This window comes from Varroa destructor, unplaced genomic scaffold (genome assembly GCF_002443255.2).
Source record: "Varroa destructor unplaced genomic scaffold, Vdes_3.0 BEIS01000001.1, whole genome shotgun sequence".
Lineage (NCBI taxonomy): Eukaryota > Metazoa > Arthropoda > Arachnida > Mesostigmata > Varroidae > Varroa > Varroa destructor.
In genome coordinates, this window is record NW_019211454.1 from 60,488,360 (window position 1) to 60,505,663 (window position 17,304).

General features: G+C 39.6%; 1 long non-coding RNA gene across 1 annotated transcript in view; it reads right to left on the minus strand.

Moving 5' to 3' along the window:
- Positions 1-10,703: 10,703 nt before the first annotated feature.
- LOC147758894 (uncharacterized) overlaps positions 10,704-17,304 on the minus strand; it is an 80,446-nt gene continuing 73,845 nt past the window's right edge. Inside the window, exon 5 of the long non-coding RNA XR_015323709.1 lies at positions 10,704-15,965. This is a non-coding gene — a long non-coding RNA (uncharacterized LOC147758894). The remainder of the gene's footprint in view (positions 15,966-17,304) is intronic.

Sequence of the window (17,304 nt, forward strand, 5' to 3'; positions counted from 1 at the left end):
AAAACCTTCAAAGGTTACCGAGCTATCGTAAACGCCTGTTTATTAGGCAGCAGTACACCAGCGTCACGACCCAACGTTTGTCCTATCAAAATACCAGCTCAATTTTACTATGCTGAATGAAGGAACAAATGGATTAAAGGAGGTTATGCGTACATCATTACTGGAACGTAATTGAGAGTAGATCCTATCTTAAAGCTATCAATTATGGTGCTTTGAAAATAATTCCTAGCAGTCGGGGATGTTACTTATAAGAAACACGTGCATAGATTGCACGCTGTACGTTACTAATTGCATTTACAATGATAATAACAAGGAATACAATCAGGGGACGCAAGAAACATCAATATAACATCGGCTGCTGACATACAATATACTATACATGCATGTCTAAGCTAGTTATCGTAAATTACGCGGCATAACTTGAAGTTACAATTTCATACTAGACAGGGCTGAAAACAGACAGCCCTGTCAGGACACACCTATATTTTATATTGGCCATTATTAGCAATTTTTACTCTAATATATACCTATGTATTAGACAAAAAATCTAGGGTATATGAATCGTACATCTGTACGTATGTATTGTGTAGTGATTTCTCGAAAAATGAATTATCCTCAATATTTGGGTGAAGTTGTCCTGTATATGTTGCCGTTACACACAGAAATGGACGTTGGATGCAGTTCAGATCTGTGTAATCCAAGCTTGTTATCGTAAGTTCTAGTTAGGTAACAACGAGGAACGGCTAACATCTATAAATGAAAACCTTTGCTAAGAACGCCTACAGCGTCGTACTGATCAAATTGAAACCTGTCGTGAACAAGGGAAGGGTCATTTCCACTGATGTGAGAAAGGTAATGTTAAGTACCAGATAATTGCTAACGATATAGCGTATCAGCAGCCTCATTTGAGTCTAGAAGCAGTACGCCTGGAGATCCTCTTGGACAGCTAAAAGTGTTGAATCGAAGTAGTCTGCCAGCCGTCAAAGTTAAAATGAGCTAATATGGGGTATCGAGACATCGGTAGCCGCATATAGAAAAATTATATGGAAATCTTCGCCATATTGAGCAACTGTGAGCTTCATTTTACTAAACGGATCCTTGATGTATAGACGGATGAACACCTCGAACCAGCGATGAAAATAACTGTGAGCCATTCAAATGTACTCGTGTAAATAATTCAATAGAAATGGAAACGTATACATTATATACGCTGACGTAAGCCGCTTTGCACAGCCTTATACAGAATCAGGAACGTTCTTTTGCGAACAAACACACCATACATCCGCGCGCAATTAGATGGCACCTATAGCCAACTTTTTTCTCTTCTTTACTTGTATTTATTCACTAAAATAAGCAGTATAATTGCCCGTGTATATAATGGCAGCATTACAAGCGAGTGTGCCAATTATGCTATATGACAACAGTTTACAGCCACGCATGCAGATATGTCAATAAATACACGCACGAACATTAACGAACGACAAATGTAGTCTTCTTCCTCTTCTGAGGTAGATGGACGCCGTCAGAAAACATGCCCTCATCGTACCCTTTCGTACCACCCCTGCACCAGCCGATCTATCCAGCCCTAGGCTCAGAGAACAAAAGACACTTATTAGATTTATATATAGCAGCCTATAGTTATACAGCAACGATTGAAAGATCAGCGAAACACTTGCACAGATTGTGAGATATTAGTGCTTGATGAGGTACGGTTCGGAGGTTGGCGAGCCCAAGCTAGTGAGGTTCACTTATTGCTTGACAAGGTATGTCGGCCTACTCGTCTCTAACCTTTTCAGGCTTATTCCTCTGCGCAAAGCCACAAGGTTAGTACAGTGCAGTCGATTTAATTGCTGGGCTGAACGCTACATTCGTACGCATTTTGGCCAATAAAGTGTCTATGTGTTTGTGGATACACGTATATTTGTTGGTGTCGATATATACGATACAAAGGCAAGTGTGCACTAAGCCAAAGACGGACGATGCAACACGTAATACGCTAGACGTATTGCTCACGTAAAACATGGATTAAGGTTGAGACAGTTTGCGATGCCTTGTCTGAGTGGCAGTCCACTGAAATAGATGCGACACATGCTTCTGCCGCAGCGTTCCACGTTATATTAGAATCACCCTATCAATGACGTACGTACATACGTAAGATCTGAACATGTGTACACCCGCGCAATGCAAAAGATTGAGTAAGATCTTTCGCAATGGATTTATTTCGTGCGATGCAGATGATTGCATCAGATGTCCTAAACATCAGCAAGAACCTAACTCTAATTATAAACACCATTTACTACTAGATTTGTAACAGAGAGAGCACTACTTTTGGCATATGGACATTCCACGCATAGGTTAGGGATGATTTCATTAAGACGTTTTTACTCATTGAAAATCTAACTGTTAGCAGAAATTCAAGTCAATGTTCAGCTTTCTCTGCGAAGCAGTTCGCTAAAAACACCCCGTGAAAAATTAAATTTTCCGCAGTACATTTAGCGAAAAACAAAATTTATAAGATAATTTATAAGATAACGCGACACGAACGTGCAATGAAAATATGTTTCCAACAAATTCTGTTATTCAAGGCGCAACGGGACAGAAGCAGGCCGTATAATATACGAATATCTATATCCGCCGACGCCAAATGGGTCTATTTGTGCTGGAGGGTATCACGTTTGCTTGTTACGCCATTTGGGTTCACGGAACAGTAATTGGATAAGTATGTTCATCGCAAAAGTCTCGATTTTGTTTCCTCTTTTAAGTGCCCTCTTTAACTACTGCTACAGTGGCAAAGCTTTAGCTATGGGAACTTTAGACAGGGAAAGCGTATGTGATATCGCTGAGACATCAAGGGTTCAAGGCTCGATTACGCGTAGACTGGATTTTGCTATTGCACGCTATAATGGCTCATAATTTTAGCCACGCTTAATTATATACACATTCGCAAAAATAACAAAGTATATATGGTTATTTATACCACTGAAAGCCATTTAAAACCGTTGGAATGACTAGCATAGATATTCTTCGGTGTGGCGCAATCACTGTGAAATATTTAAACGAGTTTCGAGCGTTTTTCCAACTTTGAAGTTACCTATATCTAGTATTATAAGTTACGTGAATTGGGCGTCGGTGTCAGTTGTGGCAGTATGTGTTTAAAATACCTTTATTCAGACTTAGAAGACCTGACAAGTAGTAAAATCACTGCAAGCATCTTACAATTTTATCACGACGATTAAATCATGATACGCTATGTGAAGAAATGTTTTCATCGCTCCCATGCTTCAATTTTTGACGCGAAAGACGCTGCTTATAATGGTCAACCAGTTAGGGAAAAAAGCTGATGACCTCATCCCCACGTAATGAAACACTATGGACCATTAGAGAATTCTAAAGGAGGCTGGCGGCCAACCACATTCAAGTATCCCGCAAGCGGATTTATTCGATCATATTTCTAGCCATGAATTTTTAGAGAGCCGTAACAAAATCTAGCAATTTTTATCGCATGTAGTAAAAAATGATTGCGCCTCACAGCTTCCTGCCATTAGACCGACGTCACGGGAGGTGCCGCTATGCGTTTGGTGGGAATAGTCCTTATGAGCTGCCGCCGTTTGCCAAAGCAATTAATTTAGATCTCTGTTATCACCAACTAACAAGGTCACACGATCGGAACTAGCACACAAAAGTGGCAGAAGGTTACGATCGAGCAAAAGGCAGCGTACATTTAGTCTATCGATGTTATTTAAAAATTTGCTTTGACGTTAGCTTTAAAACGATCAGTAAATATTAAACACATTCGAAAAATCACTATTGTAAATGTCGCTTTGCATATGAATAGCTGGTAATATACGTCTGTTTTAGAGTTGCTATGGGCCAGACATATATTAGTAGCTATTGGCGCAGCTGTCGTTCTAAATGTTCCTCGACCTGTTCTTTTAATTCAATTTAGAAATGTACGCGGACACAATTTCAAATACGTACATGATAAAAGCGATACCTGTTCGAAATTAGGGACATATGCCTGCATAATTCGCAACAGCGGCAATCCCTCGAATGGGTTATTTGGTAGAGTAGAATATGGAACGAATTTAATTAGATTAAATGCTATCTAGGAGATAATAACAACGAACAGCGCTCATAATAGCCAGGCACACACTCCCTTGCCCAGGCGAAATGCTTCTGCAGCGACAATAGCAGACGTTAATTTCCGCGTGGCGTCTTAACCGCAAGGACTTTCGTCCTGTGTCTTTGCTGAGCGCCATGGTCGTGGCTTCTTTGTTGGTTCGCGATCATCCGGACGTGGCGCCCAAAATCGCCAGTAAATGATATGGAAAGATTCTTCAAAGCGTTTAGATAAGTTCGTAAACAATATGTTGATAAACACGAAAAATGATCCGAGCGCGAATACGATAAGCATCAGGGTTGACCTCTTCTACGTAGTACACGTGGCCGCTCTAAAATATACACACCGTTTATCGAATCATCATTTTCTTGTTGTGCTGCTTTCCAAAATCTATTTACCTGGTAATAATTAATTCACTAACATTTTCTTTTGTTTTAAAATGTTATCGAAATGTAGCAGGGGTACGAAGACAATGTCGCAGATACATCCGCGCGACTGGATAAAAATTTGTTGGAAAGGAATCGACTCGCCCAGGTGCGGTCCCGAAAATCAAAAACGTCTACCGGCTTCACTAGCCGAGAAGATGTACTGGGAAGTTATAATATCCCATAAGATTCCACTGTGAAACAGTTTGTCGTAAGTTTTGAGCTGGGCATCGGCAAACCAACCGTCTACTGCGTTGTAAGACGTGACAAGTGGTTACGTAAAGAAAGTTACGTCAATTTTGGCGGTGACAGATGAAGATGGTCCAGACCGAAAAAAGCTATTTACAAATGGTACTTGGGACAGTTTTCGGAGTACAGTTATTTAGAGCTAATGGACAATTTTCTATAGTAATACGTCTGAGAATAAAGTATTCATTACAAACAGGCATGTGTCTGTATTGAATTGTGTAGAACGATTTTTATTCAAGTAAGTCAAAAGTGAACAAATCAACGACCTTGTCCTTGATTCAGGTGTTCAGGCAGGCCGAAATAATATCAGCATGACATTATCAGAACTATTTTATGAGTTTTGTATTTAACATAATACTAGCTAATTTATAGAGAGCTATTTACGGGGTAGCGAAATAGCAAAGTTATTGGTACCACAGTTATGCATATGTGTTGTTTCTCATCTCTCACAGACATCTGAGTAATTCCGGGACTGATCGTAGCGCTTGTCTTTTGGAGATAATCTACCCTTAGACGGAGAGGATTCGTCTTCGTGGCTAGTTTCAAAATCCTGCCCAGGATATTACAGAATATATAAGACATCATTTTCTAGTAGTGTGCAATCTAACTATGTGCCCTGTTAAATTACGGTTTTGTTGTACCTATGATATATTTCAAGTTCGACCTTTTTTTTTTTTGCTATCGAGTAGACTTGGCAAGCCCGTTTAGACTCGGCCTGCTCTATAGAGGGAGGCTACACTTTTTTTTTTTTGTAAAGTGTCGCTTTAAATAAATCTATCGTTATGTGGCGGCTGCAAAAACTTCAAATCGATCGATGGCTCCACCGCAACACAAGAACTTAGCGTGTGACTTGATTGGCACATTCTGAAATTCTCTACAATGTAAAAAAGGGTAAAATTTGGATCATGACCAGCATCTGCTTAGATTTACTTATACGCTGAACTGTTACATAAAAGCGGAACTAGGTCCAACTTTGAGCGAATCATTTCAGCTTCATGGCTGCGTTCATTTTTTTAAAAAGAGACTAAAGTCACAAACGTCTCTTTGTTACCATGTTTAAGATAGATACATTGCGGAGATGACTACTCCCAAAGATGATAAAATAGCTTTGGTAAAAAATCATTACACAAATGCAATCATAAATCAAGTTAGTCAGGAGTATCAGTTACTTACGAAGGCAATAGATAGAAAAGGCCTAAGATAGATGTCACCCGCAAAGCAAACATTTCCCCTCAGAGTTAGTCATGTTGTTACATTACTACTAAAACAGGCTACGTAGAAATTATTGTAAACGGCGTAATTTACGGATTCATTCAAGTGCGTCTATATACATATAGCAGCAGAGACCAGAGCTAAGGCCCAGCGTATCCATTCGTGCACTTCGTCTTGCTGCTTTTCCAATTGCATTCTACTTTCGTAGCCGATACGCGAAGTAGAGAGTCGGTTGCGTAAAGAATATGTGTTTGTAACGTGCACAAATCCATTGTACGTATGCGTGCTTGGACGCAGCCTGCCGTTAGCCCACAAGCAACGTTCTTTAACATGAGTTTTGCCTTAGCTGTTTTAACAAAAAAGTTAAGCTGCTGTAACTGCAACTAAAACGACCCATATTCAACTCATCCGAGAGTTCCCTCGAGAAGTCTCATGGTCTACCCACATCTGACTTCGACTGGAAACATCATTGCTCGTCTTAGGTGAGAGGTTCAACTCGATGTGGGCAAGTAGCTGTGGGTTTAGATCAGTCGCGCAAAGGTTAACTTCATTATTTGTCTAGTAAGTGAGAAGAAATAACTGAAATTGGTTAAAGCCTAATGTACTGCAATGCCCATTTACCGACATACTGTGTGTTAGTACATGGATAATTTTATCACCTTTCCTTAGTACCACATTCGCGATTATCGTGAAGTTTTCGTGTATGAAGTGTCGAAGTATGGGAGTTATTATGCAAATTGCAGAGATGAGTAAACGCTGTAGTCACGTGTTGGTCGAAGACTTCCGAACGGCCAGACCAACACTGAATCTACTCAAACGCCATTGAACCAAAGAGTGCTTGGCCATTAATGTACAACTTAATTTTCATTCCGTGATGAATAGGTACTGCTCTAAAGAGAACTATAGAAAACATGACCACTTTTGGCCTTTTCAACCAATACACTGTGCTATAATAGATAAATACTGCCAACGTCTATCTAATTATAGTTCCCATTAGTTTATTTTTTCAAAGATCTATATACATCCATTTCTTTTTTAAATTTCTGTAGGCTCCATTGCAAAAACGACTTCGATTTCCTGTTGTTATTACTAATGATACTGATTCAGCGAAATCGGATTCCGATCTCTGTTCGGAATTGGATCTTTCCATGGATAAAACAGAACGACATCGGGCTCTTTGAGAACACAGAAGCGTTATTTTCTCTCTAAGCGCCTGAGTTCAGAGGCAACTGTGTAAATTTTTTCTAAAAACGCTACGATTTATGTTACATGCATACAGAGTCAATGGAGTAGCGCATTTCGGTCCGAATGAATCGTGACGTGTATCTGCGATCTTTTCGATCTACGTACACATTCAACTCAGATACACTGTGGATGCAACATAAAAAAGCTAAATGTTCTACATTAAAACCATCCTATGTATACACAGGCCTGTGTCCTGTACGATCGCGTCGGCATCGTCATACGAACAACAGAAATGTCAGAAAAACATGCAAAGGAAAAGACGACCCATTTCTATGCGAAAAAATAACCCAATTTTAATAGGTAATCTAATACATCGTGGCTAAGCATCTGTCCATGGTCTTTTTAGCAGAGGGATCTATAAGTATCAGGTTTATGAGGTTTCACTGTAAACATCGAATTATTATTCTACGATAGTGAACGAGCTCTTGGACGATCAAACGCTGCCTGAAGAAAAATGTATATGGATTTGATCAAAACACAGTAGAAAGCTGATTGGCACCTTGACGTCTCGCTCGTTCCACCTACCCGATTGTAAAGGCAAAATAAATTCAGCTGCTTTTTTTGGAACTGCCTACGTCGTATGTAACGACCTAGACGGCTCAAATCCACGAGAAGGTCGGCCATTGTTCTTTGCACGCCAGCTTTGCTAGTAACGATTAGGTTGAGATTCGGCCACCCGTAACAAAACAGGCTTGATTGACTGGCCGTAGCACATGATATTCTCCCATGTAGGAATCGTCTATGAAGCATGCGACCTTTTGGGGATATTTATTACGGTTGGCTTGTCGTGGGCATAAATAATGGTAGAAAAGGTCGTTTCTTTGTCTGTCTTCCTCTTGAATAAATTGGGCTCGTATTCTTATTTGTTTCAATACAGCACAGGAGTAGCTGCAGACCCTCCGCTGTTGACAGCAAATTTGCTATGACATTTTGTGGATCCATCATGGACTATAAACAAATAAGTGGACTGTAACCTAAAAGTAGTGTGAAATTTTCAAACGAAGTGCCCCTCCCTCTCCCAATGTAAAACCACCATGAAGTAGCTCCTTGTAAATCTATTTTAAATATATAGATATTTTAGTAAAAGTAAGATTTAGTAAAAGAAAAATTATTAAACACTGCACGTTCGAAGCCTTTAATATCGTCTATGGTTATGGGTGCTTTTTTGGCCTGTTGTCTGTGCGTAACTTGGTGAAAGCTATAACATTTTTAAAGGCGCTAACGATATATAAATGACAATTGAGCGTCAAAATTAACGATTCAGCGAATCCGACATCGACTGCGTGCAGGATTATTCTGCTCAGCCTGCAAGTGCACTGGAACCAATCGAACAGAAATACAATGAAAGTTCCCGTTCTATCATGGCAAAATAGATAATTTTAATTATGCACATTGTGGAACTAGCCCTGGTTCGCATTTAATTCACTTGGTCATATATTAGTCGATGGGGAGCCTACGTTCAAAATCTGTTATTCCGAGAACCTCGTTGCGGTGGGTCGATGTCGTCAACACATCACGAAGAGCTTATGTATTTGATAATATAAATGTTACAGTGTGGAATCTAGATAAGGCTGTGTGTTCGAATTTTCTAAGGGCATACCATTTAAGCAAGGTGTTTTGCTGGAATGTCTCAGAATGATGAGCAGCAATATCAGATCAAGCAAGTGCTTTCGAGTTGGAGAAAAAGTGCCTAGCTTACTAGTGTTACCAATACTATGACAGAAACGAGGAACGCATAGAAAGGATAAGTTAGACATGAGGAAACCGCCGTTCAGTTTGTATTTCTGCTTTGTTATTGTGCAGGACCTAAAAATTGGTGCCACTAATTAAGCTGCAAGAGATTATTTTGTACAAAATTTGCTAAATCCCAGTTTGTATTAAAGGACATCTAGACAGACGCCTCGTATCCATTAGAGGACGTGGGCTTTTTCCTTTGGATCGATTCTGTTGTTCAAGTTGAACTATCAATAGTGTTTCTATTACTGCACGCCTCTATAAGACACTGGCGTAATTTAGCATTGGCTATAAACTTATTGCACATCTATTTTTTTTTTCTTAAATACAGTTACTATTAAGCTATTATAGGCATGTTGTTTTGCCTGGTATTTAGCAACAGCTTGTTGTGTGTCCTTGTATAGTGGCAGCCAGATGGGTCCATTCGGTTACGCATATTGTTGTTCTCCAAAGCTAGACAAAAGGTGGCGTAAACGTCATTTTCACTTTTGATTTTGACGCTAATGTAATGAAGAGAAATAAAAACCTTAGGACCCTAAAAACAATGTAATATCCGGCTACATCTACGACTTTTCACGTAAGTAAAACTCATGCCAGAAAATTTCTCCATCGGCTCCAACAATCGCCACTGCGTCAGCTGCTAAGTCAACTTGAACAACCCGCAGCATGAGATATCATCGAATTTTGTCAAACGATATCTTCCAAGTAGAGAGCTAAAATTGACTAAACCGGACAACTAAACCGGAAATTGCTAAAAACCGGACTTGAACCCCTGTTTCAATTTCTGCAAGAAAAAATAGAGCGAATCCTTATTTATAGTAAACATTTTGCAGACAGATGCATGCTGACACAACTTCATAAACCCTAATACAATTGCTATTAGGGTTTATGAAGTTGCATTTATTTAACGTAACTATGGCATACTTTTCGGTAAGTACAACAATTCGGAAATCACAAAAGCCGTTCCAATAGTAAGCCGAATCGCGGGGTAATGCTAAAAAAAAAAAAAAAAAAAAAAAAAACGAAATACCACAAGCGTCTTTTTACCACTATCCAACGAACGAAGTGGCTACTAAGAATGAGTCCGACTACGAACGGGACCTGGAGCTTTACCCCTTTTAAATTGGTTGTAGCGTGTAGGTTTTTATCGGCAGATTGGTATCTTTACACCGAGTTCAAGTGACAGAAATGTACGGAAGTTTCAATTTTGATGAAATATTTCATTTTGGCTAATACGTTTACATAAGAAACAGAAAGAGTACTATGTAGCTCAATGTGTTCATCAAAATTTACATGATTGATTTTACGTTAAATCGTCTTCGCAGAGCCATAGCTCTCCTATGGACTGTTTTTTTTCTATTCTTGCGAATACATATTTCTAATCTATCTAGAAATCCGCCCGCGTTGCTTTGTGCCAGTCGCAAAATGCTTTTATCTACGACAATGACGCTAAAAATGCAAACAGGTATGTACATCATGGACAACTCGTTGAAAAGACAAAGCAAGTTATTTTTTGTCCAGCAACGGAAACAGCACGATGCTGTGCTATGGCCTTGAGCGTAAATCAAGAACCTTACGTAGTTGTCTACCATTCTCTTCGCTGTTGGGTTCTCAGCATAGTAAACGTAAAAATAGCACTAATAATTTTTTGAACCACGCAAAAAAATCGACTGCGGTTTATTGCGAGTGAAATTTTTTTGCCATATTTATTTTGTTCGAACGTATCCTCCTGGCCGGTTCTACCGACAAAGCTTCTGACAAGCACAGTGAATAGAACAAGCTAGATTTTAGCGATAAAATATCACCGAATCTAACGCACAGAATATCTGAGAAAAGAAAAGGAAACACCAACGTGTCTATATACCATTTACATTTTGACCAAAAACGCCGATGCAAAGGAGAGTCTAATCTCATTCGCCACAACGTCGTGATTGTCCGCGTTGTATTTGACGACCTGTACTGAGAATTTCTGCGATATTGAAGGCTATTTCTAATAGTGCTTCAAAGCTGGGCCTTAAAGGATGAGCCATTCGGAAAGCCTAACATCTTTCAACTGAGTACAGATAAGTTTTTGAGGGAATATTTGAATTGGTAATTCGTAGCGTTCATTCCAACTTTTTTCTACCTTCTATAGAAGTGTCAAGCCTATAACGTCACTACGCTATAGCAAACGAAAATGGCAGAACCCAATTTGCGTAGTGCAAGTTTATGCGATTTAGAAATGTTTTGAGATCATCAAGGTAGTAACCCTAAGTCCAGTGGTGTGGTTAGAATTAGACCCACTGATCAGATTCTCTGGGTTAAACTGAGGAGCTCCCTTTCCTTAAAACCGGCTAACCACCTATAATTAAAAGCAATTTTAAAGGATAGTTACGAGTAAGTTTCAAAGTATAATTAAGAGCATGCTTCAACATATAATTAGAACGAAATTAGAGGTGGTGATCTTCATACAAAAGGTTTCGAGAGATGTGTGGATTAAACTTAGGGGAAAGTGATCAGTTTACTACATCCAGACCTTCCGTTGCAGGTCAATTGAATGCTTAGAGCGTTTGTTGGTTTGGGCTTGTGGGGTCTAGCCTTACAACGAACTCCAAAAGTAGACTGATCTGTTTAAGGCGCAAGACACAGTTTTCCGCATGTGTCCACTTCCAGGAAATAGAAAATTTTCGGAAATTCCGACGTGCGTGAGTGTCCTACGGCTTTAATAGCTGAAAAACAGACAAAAGAAAGTAGAAGCTTCTTACAAATCAATTCGTCCACAAGGGTGACAAACGCACGACTAGATTATTCGATGTTATTATTTCTATGCGTCAAGTACTTAACCAGCCATATCTCATCGTTTAAAGCATACACGTTGAGCAACGTTAAGCAAAAACAGACAAAAAATACTTTGCAACAAAAGATCTCTCTACTCTTTCAAATTGTAGTCACGACAGTTCCTTCTTAGAGACACTGTACGGGCATATAAGCTGCTTCATAAAGATTCTATAATAATTATAACATTAATGTAGAATTCAGTCAACTCGTCACAGTCAGCTGCGATAAACTCTTCGCTACTGAGCTGGCTTTCTTCGGTCACTTCGTGCTGGTACCGAACACGTGCTGAGCGTCACGTACGTCGCCGACACGCGCTATACGCATTGATCAATTGCCACTTTTTCATAACATGCATTTGTATAATTTGAAAATCGTGTTGGCTTTAACTAAACATTTTCCCCATACGTCTGGTCTGCACAGTCACAGATCTACTTACATTAATTCAGTCTATCTTATGTAAGCGCGACTACTACCCCGTTTCGAAAAATTCACTCCCTTGAAGAGGTGACACAGCCGCCGTTATCGACGAGTTCCTCTATTATGCCAGGATTTATATTGTGTAGGCATTGCGTGTGCGATTCGTCCGAGGCCAGAAAAATGAAAGCGAAACGGGTTGCCGAGGATGGGTGACTTCGAAATACTCTCTCGTAGAGAGGCAGATGAGGTCTGCAAATGCGCTTTTGTAACAAGTTCAACAACAGCCATTCAGTGCTTCACTCAACAATACCTACCGATGTGTTGACCTGTAGAAGCTCCTGGAAAAATTAGGTTTTTGTAGCTTATCCACTGATTCATTTATACCCACTTGACCGAATCGAATATATTTTTTGTCTATTTGTTTTTATAGGTAACACGGTATGAGGTATCGCTAATCAAAACAATATTGGGTTGTAGGTGTGCCAAAATCCTAGGAATGCACCTATTTAGGAATAAGATAAAGCTCGTTGAAGATGAATAAAATTCCTGCAAAAATTCACTGTAGTTTATAATTTTATTATGATAAAAAATAAATTGTGCGTCTTATGATCAAGATGCGTTAGTGAAAGACACGACCCATAAATGTCTCTGTCACTTTCATTCTGGAAACCTTCATCATCAACCGATCATGGAAATGTTAATAAAAATATTGCGAAAGTTGACATGTGAGGACCCATGATATTGCCAAGGAAATAAACATCCGCTACAAACAAAAATTTTAAACCATTTGAAGAATAGAAAAAAAATCAGTAGTTGCGGGCATATTTCAATCTGCAGAACTTTCCAGGGACGTAATGAAATGGAGCCATTTCTAAATCGGCTAAGCGAAAAGTAGGCCACATACGACATTAATGTGCAAGTAAAAAAAAAGAAAAATGCAAAAAGGTGCTCCACACGCTGTGGCAAACCTCAGACTGATACTGAAGACGGGGGTTATTCAGCATGTTTAATGGGCTGGAAAGTAATCGGGGGTTGTTGTTGCTGATTTAGACCTTTACCGTCAACAATGAATAAGATTACAACAAGCCATAAAGCTGGAGTTAGTGAACCAAAAAGGCGTCGTCCTCCACAGTGACTATGTCAGATCAGACACATCTTTAGCTAGCCGCTAAACGTTGCGGGATTTAGATAATGCATTCGCTGTACAGCTCGAGCCCTTGCATGCTCAAACTATCAGCTGTTTCGGTCTCTACAGGACTCCCTAAACGATGTTCACTTACTTTACATTGAGGGCTGAAAAAATTACTTGTTACCATTTTTCGTCCAGAAAGCACAGAAGTTCTGCAGTGATGGGCTTATAGTGTTGCCAGAAAAATAACAGAAGGTCATCAATCACAGTGGCACATATCTAGTTTCATAATGTAAAAATATTTGCTTTCCTTTTTAGTACGATCAATATATTTTCAACAACTCAGTATGGGAGTTTTTGTGCAACGATACCAGGCTTTGTCGAAATAAACCTAGTAGGCAGATTGGAAATTTGTGCCTTCCGTTCGACTCATACCATACTCATTCACTCATTTTAAAAAATAAAGGTCACTTGTATTCAGCTAAACATATTCTGCTTGATGACAAGGCAGGGCATTTCCAATGTACCAAGGTATTTCAAATGTACCAATGTGCTATGCCAGTACTCGGCTCTATCATCTGCTGTTTCTAGCGAAAACTGGGACTTCACCTAGGAAAGACCTTAAGAAAACTACTGTAATTCAAAAGGACAATACATCTAGTGTATTTGCATCGAGACTTGTTACTTTACGACTCTTGGTGAAGCCGTAATTCAAGAGCCTATAAGATGTACATATAAAAGTTAACTGAAATCGTTGTTGTGTACGCAAATTATGGTCGTCGTGAAAATCCGCAAAGTATGCCAAGAGCTCGATTGGCGAAGGAACAAAATTGGTAGGATCAAAAAGGTTTTCGACGACCTCCATGTTTCTAGTCAGTATGCGAGATATTTTCTAGCTTAGTTTTTGCAAGAAGAAACCTTACGCGAGGCAGACTTTTCAAGGATCCTATAGATAAAAGTAAGGGGCGATTTCACAGAACTGCGGTGCAGTAAGTATGATCTCTAAGTGCCTGTGAAGCTGCGTTGTTTAGAACTGAAAAGTTCACGGGGAAGCCCTGCAAGTGCGAAAGTGAAACACTGGGGGTATGTAAAGTGAAGGCTGGTCTTCTGTTTGACCGATATATAATAGTACCATATTTCTACTGAAATTGAACCTTAACATGATCTTAAAGCTGTAAATAAGAGCCTAGTAACTGACTTTTTATTATACATAAAGTAATTAATCAGTTGTTTGGATAAATGAGCTGCTCTGCATTATCGGTACACAAAATCTGATGATTTCTGAAAATTGTAGCGACTCTAACGTGCATCGAGAAGTGCAAGAACACGATCAAGTATTACAATATTTTTTATCGCATTGGGTATTGGCAGTGGATTCGGCAACTAAAGAACCGGGCAAGCCATTTAAAATCTGGGTCGCATTACTCGCTATTCGGCGTGCTTCCATAATGGCGAACTAATAACTTTGGGGTGAACGAAACGGTGTAGGTTCGTGATGGGGCGTACATTTCACCTCATGTTGGGCTAAACGTCTGAAGCAATGCTTGGCTGACGTATAAACTCGACCCATTTATTTGACTAGATAGCAGCACGTCATCTCTTACGGACTGAGTTATAACGGCATGATTGGTAAGCAATACAAATAGCGAAAAATGTCCGATGTTTTGCTGCAAAGTTTGGCAGGATGGCTTCGAGTACCTATTTTGGAAGCTTATCGATAGCTATAATAGTGTTATAAACGATCTACATACAAAAAGAATGCTTAATAAGGGGTTGGACAAAGCATCACTGTTTAAACCTGCGCAGGATCTTTTTACGAAAAAGCGAAATCTTTGTTATGTGACTATTTTATCAGTCTATATATATATATATATATAACGGGACTAATAAAATTATTGCAAGGAACATGGTAGCTGAATACCAGGTTACAATCTAGACGAACAGAGAAGGACTATAATGATAGGGCCTACTGATCTTTAGGTACCCAAAAGTATGTTAGCAACTAACGGTGGCATTACCGCACGAAGAGAGCTACAATTTTTGTAAAAGCTGTCCATCAACATGGACATATAGCTAGCCCAAAATAGAACAACACCTAAGTCTCAAAGTGAAAAAATGCTCAGAAGGAGGACTTATTTTGTATATCGTATCTAAGGCGGTTGATAGTCGCGTTAAAGCTAATAACCCGCAGCAATGACGAGCAGATAGGCACAAATCTTCTGCTTTCGCATCAGTCGTACTCTGAATGTCATTGAATTAGCGTATTTGGCCCGTTACATCCTAACTAATCTGTTGTTTTTATATCAGATGATCTATACTGAAGCTAGTTAGGATTACTGTTGTTGCTGCAATTAAAGTAAAGCGTAAATTAGGTGTAATCAGTACTATAGAGGTCATGAGCGCAGTGTGCGTCTCTAATCTGTTTTGCTGAATTGTCCACTGCTTTAAGAGGTAAACGCCCGCTACGACTTGACGATAAGGAATACCCGTCAAATCCCGATATCTATGGGCTGGTCCTGGTGGGCTGGTGGTTAACTGCAGCTGTTTACAACGACAGATCCCGACTGAGTCATCTCAAGGATTTTTACTACTTTGGAAGAACTCACAATTCCGTTTCCTGAAACGTTAACAACAGTTATAGATACTTTCGGAGTCGATCAGATGCTGAGATGTCTTATCTGATATTTGGAGCAAGATCGGTTGCTCTACTAAAGCCATATCGATTGTTTTTACGCGCTTCGTTGGTTAGCCACGAAAGTGATGGGAGCTCTGTTGCCGAGATCCCAAAGATACGTTGGTACGGAGACAGCTAAGCTCTGGTCGACCAGATAGATTGCGTGCAGGAATTCGTATTCTTAGGATCCTTATAAAGCCTCTTAATTATTCTACCCTTTTTGTTAAATTCTATTTAACGACTTCACTTTACGCGTTATATGCTACTCGTGTAAGATGCGCACTTCTAGCCCCTCAGTATCTTGTTCACAAGCTTACAGGATGTTTAATACTCCTGTTTTAGGAGACGATAGTGTTCCATCATCTACGAGAAATTCAATAAAGCAGCCCATCATACATACACAACGTTATTCCACGTGAATATCCAAAAGCTACTAGAATGTCTTAATTCAACATTCAATTTAGCGTATTTCTGTGAGGACTCCTTAAGCGGTATTTTTCGTATTGTTCCGAAGGATTTATGGAATATCCTTACGTTCGGAAGTATGAGAAGTCTCTTCAACAACCTTGTAAAATAAGAGGCATCGGTGCCGGTCAACTAGAAAGAAGCCCTACCATTCTTAAGGCCGAAAAATTTGGCTGAAAGGATTGGCTTCTATCTTCGACAAGAACAAGTCAAAACAGTGTATACAGGCGACCCGATCAGCCCCATTCAGTGGCTTGAGAACTGCTGCGTGCCATTCAATTTTTCATGCGAAACACTTATGGATAAATAGCACAAGGGCCAAACACTGTCACAGCTTAAGCGGGAAAAAAAGTCACATTTCAAAGTCTTACTTGTATTCTGAACAAAAAGTAACGATCAAGTTTTAAGGACCACCTGCGAAAAAGGATTTGGACGCAAAATGAATGAATCAGGGAATTGTTAGACAGCCAGACACCACTGGCGATCCCCGCGGTAGAGCACGTTTGCGGCAAGGTTTTGTAAATAATTGAGTTCCTCATTAAGGGACGCTTTCAGATAACGATAGGGGGTTAAACTTCGTCCGTGGACTGGACTCGTAAAGGCACAAACATGTTTTTGCGTATCATAGGTTGTCGCCCACAGCGACATCATGAGCGCTCCTATTGGTACTACCATTTCTAAAACTAAAATTCAGAATCCTTATTTGAAAATTGTAGTCTTTATGTAATACGGAAAGTCTGCAATGTTATGGAATATAAATGTTTGAAAGTTTCAGTCTATACTATATATCTGCACTCTTCGTAGTTGTCTTTCCTTG